Genomic DNA, 18,359 nt, shown 5'->3' with positions numbered 1-18,359 from the left:
AGAAGACAGTACGAGCATCTGGAATTGGAGGAAGGTGAACGAATAAATGAGTTTTTCAGTCAAGTCATAACGATCAAAAATCAAATGAAAGCCTGTGGTGAAGAGATTACAGACACGATGGTCATCGAGAAAATCATGTGGTCGTTACCGGAAATGTTTGACCACATAGTTGTTGCCATTGAGGAATCAAGGGATATTTCTAAACTCAAGATTGAGGAACTTCAAAGTTCTTTAGAAGCCTATGAAATGAGGAAGCTTGAAAGGAAATCTAAACGTGATGATCAAGCTCTGAAAGTCAGATACGTAAAAGGAGAAGAGAAAAGGAAGATCAAGAAATGGGAAGGAAAACCAAGAAAAGGGAAGTGGAAGAAAGAAGGAAATAATGCTGATAATGAAGAATCGGATGAGAAATCCGATACTAGTACATCTGATTCAAAAGACAAGAAAGGTTACAAGAAAAGCTGGAAAAAGAAGAAAGATAAAAGGAATATAGAATGCTTTAATTGTCATAAGTATGGTCACTTTGCGTCTGAGTGTTTTCCAGAGAAATCCAAAGAGAAGAAGAGCAAGGAGAAAGAAGCGCATGTTGCTAAAGAAGACTCGGACACAGAGACAACGCTAACTCTGATGGTGTTAACAGCAACAAAATGTACAAATCATTTAAATAAGACCTGGTATCTCGACTCTGGATGTTCAAATCATATGACATGCAACAAGGAGTGGCTCGTCAATCTTAAACAGACCAAGAAGAGCAAAATTAAATTCGCTGATGATAGCACATTAAAGGTTGAAGGTGCAGGAGATGTGGTGATTAATAGAAGGAATGGTTCTCAGGTAGTTATCTCAAATGTGTTGTATGTTCCTGATATGAAATGCAACCTCCTTAGCATTGGGCAATTGGTTGAGAAAGGTTTTACCGTGTTTATGGGAAATCAAAATAAGGTTGAACTATACGACAGCAAGAATAGATTAGTCTTGATTAGCAAGATCTCTCAGAATAGAACATTTCAAGTATGTTTCGATGGAACCGAGAATATACAATGTCTATCAGCTGTTAAGAACGAGGAAAGTTGGAAGTGGCACTTACGATATGGACATTTAAATTTCTGAGATTTAAAAAGGCTCGAAGAAAAGGATATGGTAACAGGTATGCCACATATTTCCATACCAGATGATAATTGTAAATCTTGTTTGGCAGGCAAGCAACCCAGAAAAGCTTTTCAATCTGAAAAAGAGATGAGATCAAAAGGATGCCTTGATATCATACATGCGGACATTTGTGGTCCTTTAGATACACCATCCCTTGGTGGAAATAGGTATTTTATCGTGTTCGTGGATGAATTCAGCAGAATGTGTTGGGTTTATATGATCAAATTGAAAGGAGAAGCTCTTGATGTGTTCAAGAGGTATATTGCTGGTGTGGAAAGAGAAAGTGGAAAGACGTTGAAGGTTCTTAGAACTGATGGTGGAGGTGAGTTTACCTCTCATGCGTTTGAAGATTTCTGCCAAAAGAAAGGTATAAGTCATGAAGTTACTGCTCCATATACCCCACAACATAATGCTCTGGTAGAAAGGAGAAACTGCACTATCCTGAATACTGCAAGATGTTTGATGAAAGAAAAGAACGTGCCACGTGATTTCTGGGCAGAGGCAGTTGCTACAGCTGTATATCTCTTAAACAGATGTCCTACAAAGCGTATCAAAGGAAAGGTGCCTCTTGAAGTATGGACAGGTAACACACCTTCTGTAAAGCATTTAAAAATCTTTGGTTCCCTTGCGTTTGTTCATGTTGCAGATCAGAAACGTACCAAACTTGAAGACAAGAGTGAACCTATGGTGTTCATGGGATATCATTCCACTGGAGCATACAAGCTCTACAATCCAAGGAAGCAAAAAATGGTCATCAGCAGGGATGTGCTTGTGTTAGAAAAGGAAACCTGGGACTGGAGCAGCATGCATAAGAATCCTAAAAGAATCGTGATACGAGAAACTCTCGAAAATCTTGAAGAAGAAGAAGGAACAAAGGTTGTACCTGAAACTGAGGATGAACCTGCAGAGAACATCAGTGTTGAAGTTGGTAATCAACGACCAAGAAGGCAGATTGTGAGATCCTCAAGACTTTCCGATTATGAGACGTACTCAGATTCTGCTATTGATGAGGAAGGGAGTCTAATCCACATAGCTCTAATGGCAGAGGCAGAGCCTGTGAGTGTTGATGATGCACTTAAACAACCTGTCTGGAAGAATGCTATGATGGAAGAACTTAACTCCATTGAAAGGAACAACACGTGGCGCTTAGTTGATCTCCCACCTGGAAAATGTAGCATTGGTGTCAAATGGATATTCAAGAGAAAACTAAATCCAGATGGCTCGGTGTCAAAGTATAAGGCACGTCTCGTTGCCAGGGGATTTTTGCAGAAAAAGGGCATTGATTTTGACGAGGTCTTCGCACCAGTGGCGAGATTGGAAACCATTCGTATGGTGGTGGCAATTGCTTGTGCTCGAAGATGGCAGATCTATCAGCTTGATGTCAAGTCTGCTTTTCTTCATGGAGTATTGGAAGAAGAGGTTTACGTACAACAACCTCCAGGTTTTAAGATTAAGAATGATGAGAGAAAGGTCTATAGGTTGCAGAAAGCCTTGTATGGTCTACGCCAAGCACCCAGAGCTTGGAATAAGAGGATTGACTCTTCTCTAATAAATCAAGGATTTGAAAAATGCAAGGTTGAACACAGTGTCTACGTGAAAGAAACATCAAAAGGTAATATGTTAATTGTTTGTTTATACGTAGATGACTTACTTGTAACAGGATCAAGGCTGGAGGATGTAGATAAATTCAAGATGAACATGAAAAGAGACTTCGATATGACAGATTTGGGAGAACTCTATTATTTCCTCGGAATGGAGTTCACACGGTCTGAAAGAGGTATTGTTATGCACCAACAGAAGTATGCAAATGAAATACTTGAGAGATTTCAAATGCACCAGTGCAATGCAGCTCAAAGTCCTTTAGAGGCAAATATAAAACTTGGGAATAACGATGCTGAAGAATATGCAGATGCCACAAAATACAAACAGGTTGTTGGGTCATTAAGATTTTTGTGTAACAGTAGACCTGATTTAATGTTTAGTGTAGGCTTGATAAGCAGGTTCATGTGCCAACCATGGAAAAGTCATATGGACTCTACCAAGCGTATTCTCAGATGTGTCAAAGGCACCACTGGCTATGGAATATTGTTTCCTTTTGGAAACCAGGAAAGCTGTTTGAAGGTCACAGGTTTTTGCGATTCTGACTATGGTGGTGACACTGTTGAGAGGAGAAGTACTTTCGGGTTCATATTCTTCATTAATGGAGCACCCATCTCATGGTCATCCAAGAAGCAAACTGTCGTTGCTCTGTCCAGCTGCGAAGCCGAGTATGTCGCAGGTTGCTATGCTGCATGCCAAGGAGTATGGATTGAAGAATTATTATCTGAGCTGAGAATTGTTCTGGAAGAACCTGTGGAGCTGAGAATAGACAATACTTCAGCCATAAACCTTGCCAGGAATCCTGTCAGCCATGGGAGGAGCAAACATATTGAAGTGAAATTTCACTTCTTACGTGATGTTGTTAACAAGGAAAGGATCAAGTTGACATACTGCAAGACTTTAGAACAATTGGCAGATTTATGTACCAAGCCTTTAGCCATTGATAAGTTCGTGAATATGCGATCAAAAATTGGAATGATGTCCTTCGAGAATTTGAATTAAGGGAAAGTGTTAGCTGTTATAATTCAAATTCTCTTTCTGTTTTGTTAGTTTAGTTAGTTGCTCTGTTTCTGTACATACCATCTGCATGCCTTTATATTCCATGCAGACGTCCCTGTATAACTCTAGTTTTTGCTTGATCTTTCTCTCTGTAAATCCTTCGTGTTTCTTTTCGTTTCTTCCATTAATAATTTGATGGAGCTCGATGTTTAAAACTTGATTGAACTGGGACTCAATGACTCCATTCCTAAATAGAGAAAAAAAATATAGAAAGTACTAAAAGAATAAAATATACAACATTTTTACAAATATTCACAAAATAATAAAAATAACAACTACAAAAATAAAGGTTTGCAGAGTATACCCCATCAACGTAATTTCATAGCATAATTCTAAAATTAATCATTCAATTAAAAAAGGGAAATAATTTAATGAAGCCATACATAGACCTAGAACAAAAAATTTAATAAAACATCAAAACAATAAAAATTAGTACAAACGCAATTTAAAATTTGGGAAAATGTTAACCTGAATATGATTATATTCTGAGGCTTTTTATTCCCAGAACTTGTATAGAAGTCAAGAAGTAATTCCCTGCAAATATAAAATAAAATAATAAATAATGTATAGCTCCATATAGCATATACCTTGTTAAAAGCATAATTCCAATAGCTGTCATAACTGGAATTGACTTCATAATATAATGCAAGAAATACTTTAATAGCTACGGATGAACTTAGAAAAGTAACCACAAGTGTATTAAAGACAATAAAAAACTGTATACATATATAGCTGCAATGGCTATAAAAGAACTATATATATTACGTCTATCAATAAACCAAATTTTAATAAAATAGATGTCATCAATAGACAAATTCACGAATTACAAACAAATATACGTTTACCTAATTATGCCTTCATCCACCCCATCGGAGACTTTCTTAAACAAATTGTCAATCATTTCAACCCTCGGAGACTGGGTTCGGACACATGCTCTATACTTTGATATTAGAGGCCACTCCATAGAGCTAACCACCTAAACATCAACATATTACTTGTGCAATGTTAAATAATTATTGGTTTGAAATAAATACGCATCATAACAACACACACGATTCCTGAACAATTACCGCTGCAATTAAAGGAATATCGGTTCACTACAAAAAAAAAGGGCATTACCGAAGGCCAAAATCCCTCGGAAACAGCCAAAAACCGTCGAAAAAAGACATTTACAGACGGTCTACCGACGGCCATCGATCCGTCGGTAAATCCCTTGTCGCTAAAATTACCGACGGCTTTTGCCCTTCGGTAATTACCGAGGGCCAGAAGCCTTCGGTAATTACCGAGGGCCAGAAGCCTTCGGTATTTTGTGTTGAATAGAAAAAAAAATTTGAAGAAGTGTGCCAGCATGTAGAAGCACACGGCTCTTGTACTCAAATGTGTGAAATTGAAGAATATACAATGGATTGGGCTGCACACGTGAAAGTGGGAGAGAAGTCTTTCAACTATTTATTAAATTTTAAGAAGCAACTTTGGAACATTGCATCTCACGGCCTTAAGGCAGCCAACACAAAATGGAATCTATTTCTCTTTTAGCAAGTGAAAGACAAGGGGCCACCATATGGTGAAGCACGTTAATGCCAAGCAAATTGCTTGAGAAGAAATAATGTTAAATAATTAAAGATTGCACTTGGGAAACACCATGTCCCACACGTCCTCTCAATGGTAATGAAGTGGAGTTTTTCAACTTGGAGCATCTTGATAGAAAGATGCCGAGAATACACAGACATTCTGAAATGGTGGGGCACAATGTCTCACAAGACTCATTCACATTTTCTTTCAATTTGAGAAGATAGCACCAACACGTGCCAACAAGGAGCTGCATGCTGAAGTTTGCTGTCACGGCTCTGCAAATGCAAGGAAAGGAAGCTTTCATTTTGAAGAGGGAACAACAGCAGCGTAGCCTGCACAATCCAGCCATCAAGAAGAAGAAGGTCTTCAAACTGTTGCTACCATGATGTGGAAGAGGAGAAAACGAAGTAGCCACCTTGAGATAGCAGCAGTGTGCGAATGGTGAAGCAGCAGCCACCGGAAGAGCTGGAAAAAGTGAAGCAAACTGCACTGTCCAGTAGGGAAAGCACACAATGATTGATGTAGGAGAATTGGTGCAGAGTTACGTTCCAGCTAGTAGAAAATTCACGGCTGGTTAGAGAAGAAAGTGGAGAAACCGTGAGGTGAGATGAGCAAAAGGAGAATCCAGCAACCAACGTCCCAGCAAGGAGAATTGTTTGGAGATTTTTGGTCCACCAGCCTGCACAAAACAGCAGCCACATCCTGCGGCTCACGGTCCAGTACACATGAAGAATGAGGTTGGAGAAAAAGAGCCAGCAAGTACAGCAGAGTGAAGAAGAACCGGGAGTGTGAAGGGAGAAGAGTTGATTCATTGTTTGGGAATGAAGAAGGGAGTTCACGGCTGGAAAGAATTCACATAATCCATTAGCTTGGATGGAAGGTCTCACGGCCAGGCTCCAAGATGGTCCAGCAGCTCAACACTCACCACATCATTCAGAGGAAAACAGAAGAGAGAAGCCATACACTCAAATGGAAATTATTTGTTTATTTGGCATGGGAATACACGTAGGAAATGAGGGCAACTTTCCCTTATTTTCATAAAAGTGGAGACTCTTTTCATTATGGAATGCGCAGGGAGAATGAAGAAATTCTGAACATGAATTCACTATGGAAGCAAGATATTTGAAGCCTTTAACTGCTTGTTGATGGCATTGATCCTACAGTTTTAGAATGGGTAACAAAATACTCTGCCCATTTTATTTTATTTCTCACCGTTGTTAAACTTTTTCTTCCCAAACTATTTATCACTAAACCATACAAGAAGTATCAACTACTTTTTGCAGTAATATTGTCAAAACGCAAATACACTACTGGATATTTAACTACAACTATACAATACAACAACATAATTTGATGCAATTGATCTAAGCAATAACTTACCTCCACAACAGCGACAACCTTAGGTATTGCAGCACCTCCGACAGCTATCTCGCGAAGCCCTTCTCACCGACAGCCCCTGGATTATCCTCCTCGCCAACTCCAACCTCTGCTTAAAACCGCGCCACAACCCACTGACCCGACACGATGTACCTCCTCACGCTTCCAAAGGATCGTCGTCAACAAATCCTAAGACAACCACCGTCCACAACCGAAGGCGTCACGTCAATGCCTCTGTCCTTCTACTATAGACGCTTTTCGACAATGGAGAGGAGCTCCAGAATCACCAATGGCGATGGCGGAAACCTAATGGACCTTGCTTTCGTAGGGATTACGGTTGGGGGACAAGGGAGAGGGGAGAGGGAACTCAGAAAAGGGGACCTTGCTTTCGTAGGGATTTTCAGAAAATGGAAGAGGGAAATCCCAAATTCTAATTTCATTAAGTCAATGCCTATACCGATGGGCGAAAGCCTTCGATAAATTTGTTGCCCAATATCGAAGGGCTAAAGCCTTCGGTAAACACCAGCCCAATATCGAAAGGCAAAATCCTTCGATACGTGCTAATTATCGACGGTCCAGAAGGCCTTCGGTAATAGTCCTTCGGTAAAGAGTGTGTTTATGGTAGTGGTTTGCCCTGGGGAGCCATGAGACACGTCCATGCCAATAATGATGGTAGGAGCTTTGGAAACAACTGGGATAGAAGGAGCATGTTCAGCTCCTAAAATAGAATTCAAGCCACCAAGCTGCACAATGAACAAAAATCAGTGATATATAACAAACGAAATACAAGATGTTGAGCATAAATACAGTGCAAAATACCATACCTTGGCATTGATCTTCAATAAAACATTGGTCAAATACTGATCATTGACCCTTTGGGACACTATACACTGTGTAACAACCCCAAAATCAGCTAGATTCCTCTTTTTCCACGGACCTTCGAGATTCAATTAATTCTAATCAATAATGAAACTTGAACAATTACATTTAAGGATGAATCATATACGTTACCATATAGTTCATAATTCCTCTCAGGAAGAAGACAAAAAAGAAATTCTAGAACCCCTGGAAGTTCGTATTGCAATAATTGAAGCATTTTCTCCACCCTAACTAGAGGCGAGAATAGTGTATTGTGAAAATCTTCTTCAAAGACGTCAAAAGGTTGTTCAATGGCCTGTCAAAAACAAATAAAAACTGTAGTCAGCATGTTTATTATGCTTCCAAGTGATTGATTTTGCGGCCACTTGACGGAAGAGCCTCCGACGAGATGACCAAAAGAGCGACGCGAACTCGACTCGAACTCCTTCGAAGCTTCCTTGATGAGCAAACGCAGCGAAATAATGAGACGAACTCGAGATTGAGAGCGAAACGGAGAATGATTGGAAGAAAATGTTAAAAAACCCTAAACGAATTAATAGAAGCTAGAACGATTGGGGGAAAACTCCAAAATGGAGGAAGTACCCTAATCTGGACCGAAGGAACCCTAAAAATGGGGAGAAACTTAAAATGAACCGATTAATCGGTTCAAACACAAGATTGATCGGTACAAAAGTGTTTAAACGGCGGAAATGGATGTTTAATCAGTGGAAATCGAAGAACAAACGGCAGAAAGGGTTTTAATCAGTAGAAAAATGGTTTTAATCGGTTAAAAATGAAGGAAAAGTGAAGAGGAGGATGAAACCCTAAGATTCGGAAGTGGTTTTGTATGTGAAAGTGAAAATAGAGAAGGAGAGTGGAGAGTTAAAGTTAGGGTTGCAGAGAGATCTGAGAGTGTAGAGTCAGGGCTTGAGAGAGATTTGAGAGAACACACCTTTGAGTGTTTTACCAAACCAGCTTCGAATTAATGAAATATAATTTCAATTTTTTTTAAAATAATTAATTTCCAGTAAGACAATACTTGTTTTTACTTACGTACGGATTATAGCACTAACATACGGATGTTATCCAAGAAAACTCTCCCGCCACCACGCACGAAAAGTACATACGGATTTTATATATGGATATATCCGTATATAAAATCCGTATATAAAATCTGTATATAACTCCTTTTGTAGGATCCGTATATAATATTTGTATGTAATATTCATGTTATATACGAATCAAAATCCGTATATAATTATCGGTGGATAATAACCCTTTTTTCTTGTAGTGAGAAGCCCTCGGTAAAAGCCACAGGCCGTCGATAATGGGTGTTTACCGAAGGCTTATCGACGGCCAAAAATCCTTCGGTAAATCCCTTGTCGCTAACAATTACCGAGGGCTTTCGCCCTTCGGTAATTACCGAGGGCTTTCGCCCTTCGGTAATTACCGAGGGCCAAAAGCCTTCGGTAATTACCGAGGGTCAAAAGCCTTCGGTAATGACCAAACGAGGGTATTTACCGAAGGGCAGAAGCCTTCGGTAATGACTAACAGTGGGCATTTACCGAAGGGCAAAAGCCTTCGGTAAATTGCAGAGCAGGTTTCAGAGAAATGGCATTTCCTGTGCAACCCAGACCTGCATATCAAATTTCAATTACAAGTTCGGAGCTCTAGTACCAACTTGAAAGAAGATTGTTATTCAAATTGATTAATTTTAAACAGTACAACGGTCTCTATAAATAGAGAACTTAACCCTACAGTAATAATTACAAAGAGATCTCTATAATCTTCTAAAAACCTATAACAACTTCTAGTACCTTCCAGTAAAACATTTAATATTCTACCAACTTCCATTTAATATTCTACCAATTACCAATGGCCTCCTAATATCTGCAGATGAAAGACCTAGTTTCCTTCTCAAGGCTTGCTTATTCTCTACTTTCCCGTGCAGATCAGTTGCATTGTACTGGACTGGAAGAAATTCATCAGTGGCAGGATTCCATGCATCAGTATCAATACAATTAAGAATGCCAATGAACTTTCTAGAGTGGGAAGAGAGTGTTGAATGGAGACTATGTCCTTCCTGCATTTTTATTGGAACAACTTTTTTAAGACTGAAAAATTAGGAAGAGCACTAGTTTGAGAAAACAATCCCACCCTGATCATGAAAGGAAAATCTCTATTACCTATATTTATTGAAGATATATAATATGATCAGTAATATTTTATGACCTTACCTTGACAGAATTAACTCTATCCCGTGCTGAGTTGTCCTGCATTTTATCTGATTGGTTTAGATTCTGGCTAACAAGACCACATGAGTCTAACTCTGAAGCTGCTGCAGTCCCCTGATACTCAAAGTTGTGGCACACTACAAAAAAAATGGTATTTAAGGGAGGTTATTTTGCGGAGGTTATAAAAACCCTCCGCAAATTAATATGATTTAATTTGGTTCTATTGAATTGTGAAAGGCCTAATGATAGCGGAGGTTTTAAGTTCTTTTTAAAGAGGTTCATAACTAACCAAATTATAATACATTTTTCTTTTTATTTTTTTTCGTTTTTCAGTCTTTTTCTTCCAAAATTTTATCTTACTTTATTTTTTCTCCAAATTCCTAAACCTAAACTTAACTTCATCAAACACTTCCTTTTTCTCATGTATCATCTACACTCTTTGAGCCGTCTTCCCGTCACAGCCATTCTCGACCAGAAAAAGCGTAATGACGACCCACTGTAAAGTGCTGAGAAGGTGATCTTGTAGAGGAGCTTGATGTCGCCTATCATGAAGGTGGTGAGGAGTTCGGGGTCGACGTTGGACTAGACGAGGGAGTCGTAGACTTGGGAGACGCATATACAGTCAAAGGGGTTTTCAGTTCTATGTTTTCCATTTTTGATTCAAAACTCAAATCTTAAAACTCTTCCCCAAACCTCTCTTTTAGGTTTAGGTTTCATGTTTCAGAGGCTTTACCTTTCACTAGTATCCTCAAATTCGTGAAATCATAAAACCCTAATCGAAGATGAGACAGTTCTCAAACGCCTCTGCACTTATCGCGGCCACAACGGTATCGTTTGGTGTTGCAACGCCTTTCCATATTGATTTCACTTCCAATTCAACTTTTCAAAAATGTCTCTCACACTGATTGTTAATGGTGCAGGATATTCTGGTTAACTCATAACAGGGAGTGGGGATTATTGCTGCCTTGTATGTGTTTGATGAAATTCCTAGGTTAAGTGCAATACATTTTTGTTGCCCACCATCGTTCTTCTAATAAGAAAGGCGTTTTTATAGTGTAATTAGTGCTTTGTATGCAAATTTTGAACAATACTACACCATATTTTGGAAGTAGTGGTTGATGGGTCAGTAAGGGATGTATGGATCCCTCTTAAAAGAGTGCGTTCTGGAGAATTAAGACTTCGAATATCAATTAGAGTGGATGACCAAGAAGGACCGAAGGTGTGCTTATTCACTTTGAAATTAGTGATTCTTTCAACCATTTAGTCATTTTACTCACAACTTTTTTTCACTACTTGGATATTCATGCTAACAATTTTCAATGTACAGGGTTCGGGTTTTGGCTCAAGCAATGGTTGGATTGAACTTGTCCTGGGAAGGGATTGTTATTGTCTATCTCAAAGGCATAAGTGATCCATATGTGAGGGTACACTACGAAAACTTTAAGAAACAGACAAAGTTTGGAATACTCACAGGTTACTCTAGCTGCCTATATTGAACTTTTGTGCACTTTACTTAGTGCTGGAGTCCAGGCTAATGCAAAAGTAAGATTTATTTTTATGTTTAAAGTTGTAACAATGTTGAGTTTTTGCATCTTCTGTTGTATGAGTGGGAAAATAAGGCATATGAGTAAGGAAGAGTGTTTATTCATTGTAAAATGAGTTAAAAATAAAACAATGAAAATATCATCAAGATATAAAAGGTATGCATAGGAAATATTATTTATTTTTTCATAGAGGTTCCTCAAGTGGATCCCTTAGTAGAGGTTAGTGTTAAAACATCTCTCATGTTCCAGTTTACATTCTCTTGTTTATTTATTTATTTTTATCTTGATCATGGTATTAATTTTTAAACTTATCCACATAGGTATGCTTATCAGTCAAAATATGTTAAACTTTTTTCCGTTTCTTATGAATTTTGTGTATCATTTGTTTGCAGAGATACGGTCCAGTTATATCCACCATTCCTCAGCAGCTATCCAGATTTTAGTTTAAAATGATCACTAATTGAACGTAAATTTGAAGCTCACATGCTGATAAATCAAGGTGATAAAGAAGTGCCTTTTGTTCATGTCTGTTGCTTCTGCCCTCCTCAGGTTGCCAGTATTGATGTGGAAAGGGGCATTGGTTTTCGTTGCAAGTTTTTCTGGTGAAAGGCATTGAAGGGCAAAAAGTATGCATTTGAAATTCAAATATTGGTAGTTCATTTTCTTCTTTATAGTTTCCTTCACCTATTAAAGTCCAAGGGTCTGTTGTGATTTATTTTATTTTAATATTTTTCTTTTATCATTTCAGGAAGTTGTTGATACAAATGAGTTGGAGTTTTCTTTGAGTACAAGAGGATTATCTCATGCTAGGGGGTTTATGATGTGTTTTTAGGATATAATTATATTTAGTCTATTATGTATTTTTGACAATGTTAGAGTTTTTGGTCAATCTTGTAACTTTATTTAAATATTATGTATTTTTTTTGTATTTACATTGTAATTATTAATGAATGTATGTTATTTTAAATCATCAATGAAATTAATTTTGAATTATTTTTCAGTATTTTACAATTTTATATATTTTATTGATTTTTTTATTATTTCAGCAAGCTAGTGAATTGAATAGCATATAAAAAATATAGGTATTTTTTGTAATTAAATAGTTGAAAATAAAGGAGGTTAAAAACCCTCACAAAATAATAGTTAATAATAGAGGAGGTTTTTACCCTCCGCAGAAAAACCTCCGCAAATTGAATCCGATACCAGGGGTCGCAAAAAACCCCCGCAGATAGTTTGTGGCGACTCAAACTGCGGTGGTTTGAAAAACTCCCGGAATTTATTTTGCGGAGGGTGAAAACCTCCGCAAATCGAAAAAAAAACCTCCTCTAAATAACATTTTTTTTGTAGTGGCATGTAAAGCATATCCTAGCTGAATTTAATCCTTTATGTACAAATATCTCCCAGTACAGAGGAGCCTAGCAAAGAAACAGATATGCCATACTATTAGTAACTGAAAGAGCAAAAATATGCTAGAAAGAACTATACAGCTCATACAATAAATGTTGTCTGCCAATCATGGCAATGAATGATATTTGGCTTCTTGCCAGCTTGCAGAAGAAACACAAGAGCAGCACGGCTAAAAAATGAAAATCGTCTGAAATCATCATGCTCGCCATAAAAGTTTCCTCTCCAAAAGAACTTAGAAGGATGTTGGGGCTCAATAAAATAAACAGGAAGACCTGCACAGTCAAAGTGAAGTTACTGAACCAGTAAAAGACAATCAATTAAAATGAAAATATCTAATAAAATACCTACAACACTGCCAACCCAGATTTTACTTTTGTATAATTGGTGATCAAAGTATGATTCTATCTCCACGCTCAAAGCCTGAATGAATAATCACATTATTTCAAGTAGTGCAGGATACCAACTACCAAGACTATCAACACATTCAATTATTTTCTTAATGAAATGGCATACCCGTAAGTTGCAGACACGATCATATTGCTTACAATCATATTTGGGAAGCACAATTTCAACAAGGTGTCCTTTCTTTTGCAGTGCAGGTCTACACAAATCATACATATGACTTACCAACACATGACAGTATATGACAATAGTTCACTTATAAAGCAAATTAACTACATAATATAAAATTAAATAAATAGCAAGTCAGTAGTTTACAGTGAATAAGCAATACACACCATATCAACATCAATGGTCGCTACACTATTCCTGCTAACACTATTCCAGTAACAAAAATGCTTGTTTGCACGGACTGAACAACAAATCCATACATGTTATTCTAATTCTATCAAAAACTGAATTCATTATGTTACACACCAGTTTCAATAGTGTTAACACACATGCTAATCATAAAATCCAAACTGTTACACACCAGTTACAGTGCCACAAAAACAAAAAATGCTTCAGAATCATGAAACAAATGCTACAATATCAATTAAGAATCAAGTCTCTCAAACAACAAGTGGATCACAAAATTAAAGCATTGATACATCGATTACTATTTTAATTTCAACTGAAGAAGGGATCTTCACTCAATGAAGGAAAGACTATACGTACTGCTTGAGTATCAAAATAGAGCACGCTCGTTTTGAAGGCCAAACTGCAAGTGGCCAAAGACCTAGCCGACGCGGAGATTCCGACGATGCCGAGAACAAGGCCGCGACAGCGGCACATCCCACGGCAGAGAGGCTGGACGAAGCCGAGCCAGCCGGAGGCGGAGAGCGCGTGGCGGGAGGAGGTGCGTGCGGCGGAGGAGGCCGAGGAAGAGCCCCATGACGGTGTCTGCGATCTCCTCGGTGCGCGAGGTGTCGACGTGGACGAGGCGAAGGCCGAGGTCAGCGGCAAGGGCGGAGTCGACAGCGCGGTCGGCAGAGTCGACGGTGCGGTCGGCGGAGCCGGATGATGAGGTGGTAGGAACGGAGGCGGCTCTGGGTGGCGCGGGAGGTAGGCGAGGGAGTGCGGGAGAGTTTAAAGGAAGACAAAATTTGGGAGAATGGGAAAGAAAAATCTCAAATTCTAATTTCATAAGTCGAACCTTACACCGACGGCCACATTCTTTCGGTAAAATCACTATACCAATACCGAAGGTTAAAGTCCTTCGGTAAAATCAACTTTATCGAAGGCCAAAAGACCGTCGGAAATATACCTTCGGTAATTAATCATTTTCTTATAGTGGATACTTAAGGGACGAAAAACATATTTAACCCTTTATTTATAAGTAATCTAAAAATATATATGAACTTTTCTTTACCTCTTTAGTATACATTTGATTATTTTTTTTTCTGTAATTAATTAACTTTTATTCACTTGTTATTTAATACTCTTATTTTATATTTATATAATTATAATTTATTTATTGATATTTGACCATAGATGGAAAAAAATGTATATTATTTTATTTAATATTTAATAATATAAATATAGAGGCTTAGAGGTTTCTCTAATAAATACTAATTTTCTGAAAAAACAAATAATTTTATAATGATATCCTTTTTTTTTCTTTTGTTTATTATTTAACTTTTTGGTTTGTTTTAAAAAAGAGAAAATTTAGTCGGCATTGACTTTTCTGAATCCAATTCTGGCTAGTTTTGAATTTTGAGGAGTAAAGACTATATAAGAATAATTAGCTCCATGAATGATAAATCTATAAAATAGTTGATGATTTTCTAACAGCTACCTAATGTAGAAATTCAAAATTAGATCTCAAAGTTACATAATTTGTATATTTTTCCATAAAAAGATTGTCCAATAGATAACGATCCAAACTTTCACATTGCATCTCCTTTAATTCTCTATTTTATATCTCCTTCCGATGGATTAAAGTAGAAAAACAAGCGTATACTTACAAGGAGGGAAAACTTTATTTATAATTCAGTGATTTATATAAATATTGTTTCGGTGTAGATGTTTTCCGGTGTGTTCTTGTTGCTCTAGTTGTCTGGGACGCTTGCTCTTCTCCAATTGTTGTTGTTCATACTCGCCAAAGGAGGGGGAGGTACCTGCAAAGATACTCCGACGCTCAAGTCAGATGTGAATTATGGAGCCTCAGCTCTCTAGAGAGTGATTATGATACTGCTCTGAAATATTATTTAGGGTCTCTAGAACATAAAAAGAACGTCCCTGGACCTTTGCCCTGTTACTGTATTTATAAGCAAAATAAAAATAACCACCTTACCTAAAAATGTGGTTAGTTACTTGACTGTTTAAAATATCTAAGATATTTTATGTAATAAATATAATATCTAAGATATTTTATGTAATAAATATCTTACTACATAACATGCCCCCCAAGTCCGAGTTAACCGTTCCGTTTTACGGACGTGTTAACTATATGACTTATGAGTTTGAGGGAGGCTGTATTCGCTGTATTAGAGAGCGTGTTTCAGGTTGTTGCTCATCTGTGGTCTGAACGTTTCAAACCAAGAATGACCGAGCGGTAGAGGCTGTATAGCCGAAGGTCATAGAAGCTGAATGCTTGAGGTCACGGACGGTAGAGGTCGAGTGGCATGTGAGGCCGAATGATTGAAGCCAAGCGGACGAACGTCATGGAGGCCGAATGGACAACATTAACGGCGTCGAACGGCCGGATACTTGAGCGCTCGTGGCCATGGATTGACGAGCGGTTGAAGCCAAGGGGACAACTACCTTTGAGGTCGAACGGCCGAATGTTTGAACGCTCGTGGCTATGTATGGTCGAGCGGTTCAAATCAACGTGCGAATACCTTTGAGGCCGAACCACCGACTGTCTGAATGCTCGTACACATGGATCGACGAGCGGTTGAAATCAAAGGTTGAACACCTTTGAGGCCGAACGGCCGACTGCTTGAACGCTCGTACACAGGGATTGTCGAGCGGTTAAAACCAAAAGGAGGCCGAACGGCCGACTGCTTGAACGCTCGTACACAGAGATTGTCGAGCGGTTGAAAGCAGAGGTCGAAAACCTTTGAGGCCGAACGACCGACTGCTTGAACGCTCGTACACAGGGATTGTCGAGCGGTTGAAACCAAAAGGAGGCCGAGCGGCCGACTGCTTGAACGCTCGTACACAGAGATTATCGAGCGGTTGAAACCAAGCTCGTACACAGGGATTGTCGAGCGGTTGAAACCAAAAGGAGGCCGAACGGCCGACTGCTTGAACGCTCGTACACAGAGATTGTCGAGCGGTTGAAACCAAAAGGAGGCCGAACGGCCGATTGCTTGAACGCTCGTACACAGGGATTGTCGAGCGGTTGATGTTCTGGGTGTTCTAGGGCGAACAACGACCAGAGGAAGTGTATCCCTTAGAACGCTCGTGGACATGGATTGTCGAGCGGTTGATGTTCTGGGTGTTCTAGGGCGAACAACGACCAGAGGGAGTGTATCCCTTAGAACGCTCGTGGACAAGGTTTGTCGAGCGGTTGATGTTTTGGGTGTTCTAGGGCGAACAACGACCAGAGGGAGTGTATCCCTTAGAACGCTCGTGGACATGGATTGTCGAGCGGTTGATGTTCTGGGTGTTCTAGGGCGAAAACCGACCAGAGGGAGTGTATCCCTTAGAACGCTCGTGGACAAGGTTTGTCGAGCGGTTGATGTTCTGGGTGTTCTAGGGCGAACAACGACCAGAGGGAGTGTATCCCTTAGAACGCTCGTGGACATGGTTTGTCGAGCGGTTGATGTTCTGGGTGTTCTAGGGCGAACAACGACCAGAGGGAATGTATCCCTTTTTTCAATGCTCCTGGGTGTTCTAGGGCGAACATCTACCAGGTCTAGGAGTGTTTTCCCGGTTTTGAGTGCTTCAGCATGGACGAATCTCTGGTGTCCGCCTATGCATGTAAGATGTGCTTATCTACGCTGTAGAATTTAAAGAAAAAAGAGTAGCGAGATAAACCAAGGCATTTACAAGGTTTGGAAAATTTAACATAAAAAACATATTATGTTGTAAGGCCGATCGGTTTAGATAGTAGAACGCTCGGTTTCTGGTTGACTGTCTACTGTGACCTGTATAAGATATATATAAAATATATAGGTGAGATCGTTCGGTCGAGTTGTAAACTTGGCGGCCGAACTTTAGTTAGCCCAAATGCTGGACGCTCGAGGCCGAGCGTCAAAGAGATCAAATGGCCGAACGTCAGTGAGGCCGAGGTGCCGAACGTCAGGAGGCTGAACAAGAGTATGGTCGAATGCTGGAGCGCTCGTGTCGATGTATGGTCGAGCGGTAGAGGCCGAGCGACATGTGAGGTTGAACGTGAGGATTGTGCTCGACACATAGGTTGTCGAGCGGCCGAGTGGCACGTGAGGCCTAGCGCTAGAGACCGAACGTTAATGAGGAGCGCAATGCCGAACGCTCTAGGCCGAACGACCGCGAGAACGAATGCTCGAACGTGTGAGACGCAATTGGCCGAACGATCGAGGCAAAAGGTTGGAGGCCAAGCGGCCGACTGCTGGACGCTTGATGCTGAAAATTGCCGAACGGCGGTGAGAACGAATGCTGGAACGTTTGAGATCAAGGAGACTGAATGCTAGACGCTGCCGAACGTTAGGGAGACGGGTGGCCGACCGGTCGAGGCCCAGGATGGCCGAACGTTGGGGACCGAACGGACGAACGGTTGAGGCCGAGTTGCCGAACGTCAGGGAGGCTCAATAACCGAGCATCAGTTTGGTCGAATGGGCGAACGCTTGTGAATCTGAATGACCGAATGCTGGAGTGTTTGAGGCCATGGATGACCGAGCGCTAGAGGCCGAACGTCAATATGAAAGGCCGAACGGTCCATGCCAAGTTGCCGAACGTCGATGAGACGGATGGTCGAACGGTCGAGGCCAAGGATGGCCGAACGTTATTGAGACTGGTGGCCGAATGGTTGAGGCCACGGATGGCCGAACGTTGGGGATCGAATGGACGAACGGTTGAGGTCGAGTTGCCGAACGTCAGGGAGGCTCAATAACCGAGCATCAGTTTGGTCGAATGCTGGACGTTGGTGGAACCAAGTGTCCGCATGCTGGAGTATTTGAGGATGAAGAACCAA

General features: G+C 39.9%; 1 long non-coding RNA gene across 2 annotated transcripts; it reads left to right on the top strand.

Annotated features, from left to right (window-relative positions):
* The first annotated feature begins 10,121 nt into the window (after positions 1-10,121).
* LOC128194823 (uncharacterized) lies at positions 10,122-12,385 on the top strand. Of its 2 annotated transcripts, none has more exons than XR_008246231.1 (5): positions 10,122-10,675; positions 10,769-11,067; positions 11,176-11,390; positions 11,785-12,043; positions 12,141-12,385. It is a non-coding gene; the product is annotated as an uncharacterized LOC128194823 (long non-coding RNA). The 2 variants fall into 2 exon arrangements; XR_008246230.1 differs by having other exon boundaries at positions 10,124-10,675; positions 11,785-12,018.
* The last annotated feature ends 5,974 nt before the right edge of the window (positions 12,386-18,359 follow it).

Source organism: Vigna angularis, chromosome 11, assembly GCF_016808095.1.
Source record: "Vigna angularis cultivar LongXiaoDou No.4 chromosome 11, ASM1680809v1, whole genome shotgun sequence".
NCBI classification, from domain to species: Eukaryota; Viridiplantae; Streptophyta; class Magnoliopsida; order Fabales; family Fabaceae; genus Vigna; species Vigna angularis.
This window is presented reverse-complemented; position numbering and strand designations above follow the sequence as displayed.